Source organism: Tupaia chinensis, unplaced genomic scaffold, assembly GCF_000334495.1.
Source record: "Tupaia chinensis unplaced genomic scaffold, TupChi_1.0 Scaffold000566_1, whole genome shotgun sequence".
Classification (NCBI taxonomy): Eukaryota; Metazoa; Chordata; class Mammalia; order Scandentia; family Tupaiidae; genus Tupaia; species Tupaia belangeri.
In genome coordinates this window covers 235,097-241,904 of record NW_006160079.1, presented here as the reverse complement: position 1 = coordinate 241,904, position 6,808 = coordinate 235,097, and the positions used below count along the sequence as shown (strand labels likewise).

General features: G+C 44.8%; 1 pseudogene; it reads left to right on the top strand.

Annotated features, from left to right (window-relative positions):
* The first annotated feature begins 6,042 nt into the window (after window positions 1-6,042).
* LOC106735895 (60S ribosomal protein L17 pseudogene) lies at window positions 6,043-6,607 on the top strand (annotated as a pseudogene).
* Window positions 6,608-6,808: the final 201 nt, after the last annotated feature.

The following is a 6,808-nucleotide window of genomic DNA, read 5'->3' as shown; positions in this document are numbered from 1 at the left end:
GCTCCAACCCCTCTGGCCTCCATCTATCCTAAAATAAAACATCAACCCCACCACTTCTCAGAGCTAGGGGTGTGTGCCCACATCCCTCGTAGAGCTAGAAAGCACCACAATGTGGGGTTGTTCCCTGGGTTGAAGCTGCCTGTGCCATCAAGGAAGAAAGAAGTGGAAAGACAGCGACGTCTGCTTCCCAAGGGAGTCCCAGACTATCGGCATTGGGCTCTTGTCAGAAGGGAAGAAGAAAATAACGGTCATTTGCTGTGCTGGGCAGAATGGGGTGCACTTTCCTATATGATCCCTGACACAAATCTGTGCAGCATAAATGATTGGACAGTTGTCATCCTTCATTCATAGGTTTCAGTCACCCACACTCCACCAAGCTCTAAAATTAGAGAGTACAGTACAATAAGATATTTCCAGAGAGAGAGAGACCACATTCACATTACTTTTATTGTAATTATTATAATTGCTCAATTTTATTATATTGTTAATCTCTTACTATGCCTTATTTATAAATTAAACCTGATCACAGTGGAATATGGATAGGAAAAATAGTCTATATAGAGTTCAGTACTATCCACAGTTTCAGGCATCCACTGACAGTCTTGGGAAAAATCCCCTATGAATAAAGGGAGTCTACTGAACCCATTTCAGCTATGAGGAACCTAAGGTGTGGTGAGATTTATAGGTAGGATATGCAGTATGATGGTTAAGAGCTTGGGCTCTAGGGCTGGCCCAGTAGCACAGTGGTTAAGCCTTGTGTATAGACAGCTAGTTCTCACATGGTCAGCTACAGTTCAAATACTGGCCCCTAGAGCTTGAAAAACATGCTGGATATGTGTATGTGAATGTCCAAAATCCTGTTAAGATGGAGAAGTGGAGGAAAAGGGATTGTGGTGTGACCAAACCCCATTGGTTTTTTTTTCTTTCTTTCTCCCTCTCTCTCATTTTCTGGGGATCACACATGCCCACTGGCAATTTAAAAAACAAAACAAAACAAAACAAAACAAAAACAAAAGGAAAAAAAAAAAGAAAAAAAGGAACCAGCAGATGGTGTAATTGTTACGTTGCTGGATTGCCACGTAGTTGACTACAGTTCAAGTCCTCGACTTGGCAGCTTAAAATTCATGCAGGGCATGTGTGCATGTGTGCTCAAAATCCCAAGAGAAGAATGGAGGAGAAGGGATTGTGTTTTGGTCATCTCCCCTGGGGTGTGATTTCTCTCTTTCTGTCTCTCTATCTCTCTCTGTCTCTCTAAGGACCACATGTTCCCTAAAGTGAAAAATCTCTCTCTCTCTCTCTTTTTAAGAATTATTTAATTTAATTTATTTATTTATTTTAATTTGACCAGAAACAGACAGTGAAAGAGAGAGGGGGGAGAGGGAGAGAGAAAGCAAGCCACCAGGTCTGAGACTCGAACTGTGGTCAGTCATGCGGGAGCTCAGTGCTTTTAACTACCACACCACCTGCTGGAGCTGCTACAGCAAAAATCTCTCTCTCTAAAAAAATGAAAGAAAAGAAAAGAAAAAGAAAAGAAAATAGCTTTGACTTTGGCTCAGACCACCAGATTTGAAGCCTGGCTCCACCTTTTAGTAGCTGGAGGGGTCCTTGAACAAGCCATTTAACTCCCAATTTTCTCAACTCTAAAATGCTGATAATCATAGTACTAGTATCATTGAAGGTTAAGTTAAATAATACACGGGACCAACTTGGTTGACATGCAGCAAATGCTCAAAGGTCATTGCTACTAATAGTTGAGACCACAGAGTCACTGCATAGCAGGGCTATAATTTGAACTCAAAGCTGAGTCTGAAGCCAAGACTCAGGTGCTCTATGCCCACAGGCTCAGAGGCACTGTCACTCTAGCCTTTCTGTTGAGGTAGGCTGAGTAAAGTAGCAGCTGGGGGACTCCCTCCTGCCAGGGGGATCTAGAGCTAGGTGCTCAATTTCAGTGAAGAGTGATAAATGCTGTCATGGAGGAGAAAACGGAGCTATGAAAGCCCAGCTGATGACCAGTACTTCTGGTAGGATAAGGGAAACTATTATGAACATTGCTTTGGTAAAGACCATCCAGTATCCACATGTCCCATCTCCCCTAGTAACAAAGCCCCAGTTTTACCCAGGATGGCAATGCCTAGCTAAAAGACTATGTTTCTCAACTTCTTTTACAACTAATGTGTCTGTGTGACTAAATTCTGACCAATGAAATATACAAGGAAATGTCATGTAGGAGTTCTGTTTAAAAGGAAGCTAACTCAGCTAAGATATGTGCCCTTTCCCTTTTCTGTTGCATAGAATGGTGATGTGATCACTGGAGCTCCAGCAGCCATCCTGAACCCTAATGGGGTCTTGAATGTGAAGCTGATGCTAAGATGTTAGAGCAGAAAGATGATTTCATGGCTCTACTACACCATTCCTGAATTACCTACCTCCAGGCTTCTTGCATGTGAGACTATAAACCCTTGTGTGTTAAGCTAGACTTTTTTGGGGATTCAGTTCCTGCACTGAATGCAATGCCCAATATTCAGAAAACTTCACAGGGAAGGGATAACTTGCACAAACTCAGGATAAGTAATCTGGACATAGGAAATAACCAGTCCAATGCATGGAGATTTGAAATGTGTGACATATGATAGATTAAGCAGGGATAACCAAGGGGTGAGACACTCAGACTCCTGGCTAAATATACCAGAGACTCACTCCACAGTGTGGCCACCTGACCTTTTCTTAATAAATCTGGGGACTAGCAGCTTTAATTCTAATGGTTCAAGAAGTCTTTTGTTTCATTATACTTAATCAAAACTAATGCTATTTTCAAGTAACCAGGTGCTTCAAATCTCTATTTAGCAGATGAGAAAACTGAAGATTCAAGTTTATTGGACTGCCCCAGGTTACAGAGCTAGCAATGGCAGAGCTTGCATTTGAATCCAGGTTGACCTGAGTCCATTTTCCATTCCCTTTTCCTGTTAATACTACTGCTTCTCAACCTCTAGCATGCATCGGAATCAACAGGAACATTCAGTGAAGCACAATTTCTGAGTGCTACCCCAGAACTTCTTGTTTAGTTAGTCTTGGGTAGAGCCAAGAGATTGCATGTCTAATAAGGTATGTGTGGGGAGTGGGGGTGTGTGATGCAGCAATCTGTAGAACGATTTGGAAAACCACTGGGTCAGAGCATTACCTAGGGACAGGGGTCTCCTTATAGCAGGTGTGACGGTGTGAAGGTGTTGTGACCTAGCAAAAGGGTGCTTCATCTGGAACTCTTGCACTTCTGATCTACTGTCTAACAGACCAAGATGGGTGGTACTTGAGCTGAGCCCAAAGCTCTGCAAGAATGCTGAGAATTTCAAACTAGCTAATTGCTGGAAGTTTCCAGCTAAAATGCAAACATATACCACCCTTAATCCTCCACCCTCACCCCCAGCTGGATTTCTTTGGCTTTGGCCTCCAGAAAGGCTAATGCTTGTTTGCTGGGAAGGAGAGAGAACAGAGAACATTTTTGTAGGCCAGAAACTGATCTGTGGTGAACAAGGTGGCATGGTGGTTAAAGTGCATGGATCCCACATAGCCAACTAGGAGTTTGAGTCCCAGATCTGGCAGTTTGAAAAACTTTCCTGGTGTGTGTGCATGCATGCCCAAAATCCTGAGAAGAAATGGAGGAGAAGGGATTTTAGTGTGGTCATCCCCTCTCAGGTGTGCTTTCTTGCTTTCTCTGTCTCTCCTACCAGTGAGTACATGTGCCTTATAGCAAATTTTTAAAAAAGTGATCTGATTATCACTGCAAAGCTCCAGCCAGATGTGAAAGATTCCATAAATTCCCAAGAGGTTGCTTGAACTGAAGACTATACTATAAATACTTTCCTACACTTTCAGAGAAGAGTGTGTGTGTGTGTGTGTGTGTGTGTGTGTATGTGTGTGTGTCTTAATAGCTATGCCCTGTTGGAGTGTCAGTTTCAGACCATAAATTCCTAGAGTGCAAGGAGTAGATTTGCAGAGATGAGGAATTGAAAATAGTAATGATGGGGATGATAGCAATGATGATTATAGTGCTGGGATTGCTGCTAGTGGCCACAATATAAGGAGATAAAATAGGAGAAGAGGAGGGAGAAATGGGGTGGGGGCAGCAGTGAAGTGAAAGAGGTGAGTGTATATGAGGCTGATGTAGATAAAAATGGTATACGAGAAGGTGGTGAAGGTAGGGTTGTTCAGACACCTGTGAAGGCCCTTCTCCTTTTAGAACCTCCTTTGGGGTAGGGCCTGTGCCCTGCCTACCTTTGTGCCCTAGCACCTAGCTGACGCCCTGCACATAATCAGCATCAGTATGTGCTTGTTGATGAATGGTGTGGGTCAGGAGAAATGGCAAGGTGGCTAGGATGACTGGGAAGCAATAGCCAGGCCAGAGCACTCCTGTGGGGGAGAAGGCTCTGAAGAACATATGCTTATGCCCCCCCAGGACCAGAGATGGCAATGGCTCCATGCAGCACAACAGTGGTGTTCCATGCCAGTAGTGGATGTAGAACAAGTGCCCGGCTGGCTAGATGCTGGCCTAAGTGGAGCCAGCTCAGTGGGGCCCAGCCAGGCAGCAGTTCATTTGCTGAGCCTGCCTGCTGGGTGCAGGCTGTTTTTCCCATAGTCATCTTTTGTCTGACTGAACAATGGAGGTGAGAGGGCAGTCAGGCAGGTGGGACATAGCTTGACAGGATTGAGGAAGAGGAGGGAGGTTCCCACACTGCTTTTAGCCAGCTGCCCCACTCCAGGCCTCCCTTCCCAGATCTGGCACTCCTCTGTAGCCTCCACGGTGACCCTCTGAGGCTGCTGAGAATCATTGGGCTAGGAGAAGCCCAGCCTGGGACCCTGCTTCCTACAAGGTTGGCTGCCATACTTCTCCACACACCTCTTTCTTTTAGAAGCTTCAAGGTTTTTGATCAATGTTGGCTGGTTCAGCGCCTGAAGAAGGCAGGTAGCTCCTGGGAGGAGCGAGTCGACAGTGGACACTGAGAGAAGGATGGCCCTGCAAGAGAGCAAGGTGGGAGTGGGGGCTGCAGCCCAATTCCCTGCACAATAAAAAGATTCCTCTCTTCCTTGCACCAGCTGTGAGTCCTAGCCCTGGCATCATTTTTCAAATTGCAATAAATTAACATTTTTCTGGAGAAAAGAAAAAAACACACACACACATGGAGAGGCCTAATTACCAAATTTGGGGATGGCTTGAAACTCCTCTGGGCCTGCTGCCCCTTCCCCCATCCTTGCTGGGGACTGGGGCAGACAGAGCCCTGAAGGAACAGGTTCTTCCATTTCACTCACACCTTTCCTGGTCCTGGCTTGGGCCCCCTTCCCCACTCCTTGCACACAGCCCTGCCTGTCACCTCCTCTCCATGACATTCCCTTCTTCTCTTTCCCACCCCAAGGAATGTAGTGTTGGCCTATTTATTCCCATTTGGCAGAAGGAGAGCTGATGACAACCTGGGAAAGAGCAGGAAGGAAAGGTCACAAGAGTGCAGGGAGGGCCTAACAGTAGAGCCCTGAGGCAGAAATTAGAAATCCTGACATCTTCAATTCCCCACTCTGTCATGAAAGATACAGTTTGAATAGGACAAGGAACCTGAAGGCCATCTGGACTATCCTGCCACCTTGGCAGAGTAGGAGCACCCCTACTCTTAGCTCCCAAGGGAAGTCATTCTAGGAATCAGCTCTGCTATCTGGAAGTTCTCCCTCATCATGAGATCCTAGTCACTCTTTATCAAGATACAAAAGTGTTCATGAAGGGTCAGCCCTATAGCCTAGTGGTTAAGAGAACCGAATCTCACATAGCCAGCTGCAGTTCCAGTCTTGGTCTTGGTGCCTTGAAAAATATGTTGGGCATGTGTATGTGTGCATACCCCAAATCCCAACAGGGTGGTGAAATGGAGAAGGGATTGCAGCATGACCATACTCCATTGAGGGATGCTTTCTCCCTCCTCTATTTCTCTGTCTCTGGCGAGTACACATGCCCTTTGACAATTAAAAAAATTTTTTTCTTGCTCTTCTCGTTAGCGGCCTGAGGTGATCTTTGAAAATGGTTTGCTATTCACTTGACCCGGAGAATCCCACAAAGTCATGCAAGTCAAGAGGTTCAAATCTTCGTGTTCACTTTAAGAACACTTGTGAAACTGCTCAGCCCATCAAGGGTATGCATATCCAAAAAGCCACCAAGTATCTGAAGGATGTCACTTTACAGAAGTAGTGTGTGCCATTCCGTCATTACAATGGTGGAGTGGGTAGTTGTGGCCAGGCTAAACAGTGGGGCTGAACACAAGGTCAGTGGCCCAAAAAGAGTGCTGAATTTTTGCTGCACATGCTTAAAAATGCAGAGAGTAATGCTGAACTTAAAGGGTTAGATGTAGATTCTCTGGTCATTGAGCATATTCAGGTGAACAAGGCCCCAAAGACACGCTGTCGTACATACAGAACTCATGGATGGATTAACCCATACATGAGCTCCCCCTGCCACATCGAGATGATCCTCACTGGAAAGGAGCAAATTGTTCCTAAACCGGAAGAGGAAGTCACACAGAAGAAAAAGATCTCCCAGAAGAAACTGAAGAAACAAAAACTTACGGCATGGGAATAAAGTCAGTATAAAGAACAGTGTTTCTTTATTCCTAATGATATGGCTGTCATTTGCTGAGTGCTTACTGTGAGAGTACCTCAAGAAGTTCATGAAAAATTGAATTAAAGTGTTAGTTTATTTTAGTGTAAAACAAGAAAAAACAAACAAAAAAACCCCTGAAATCTATGCATAGTTTTTCCATAATACATAATATGCATTTTC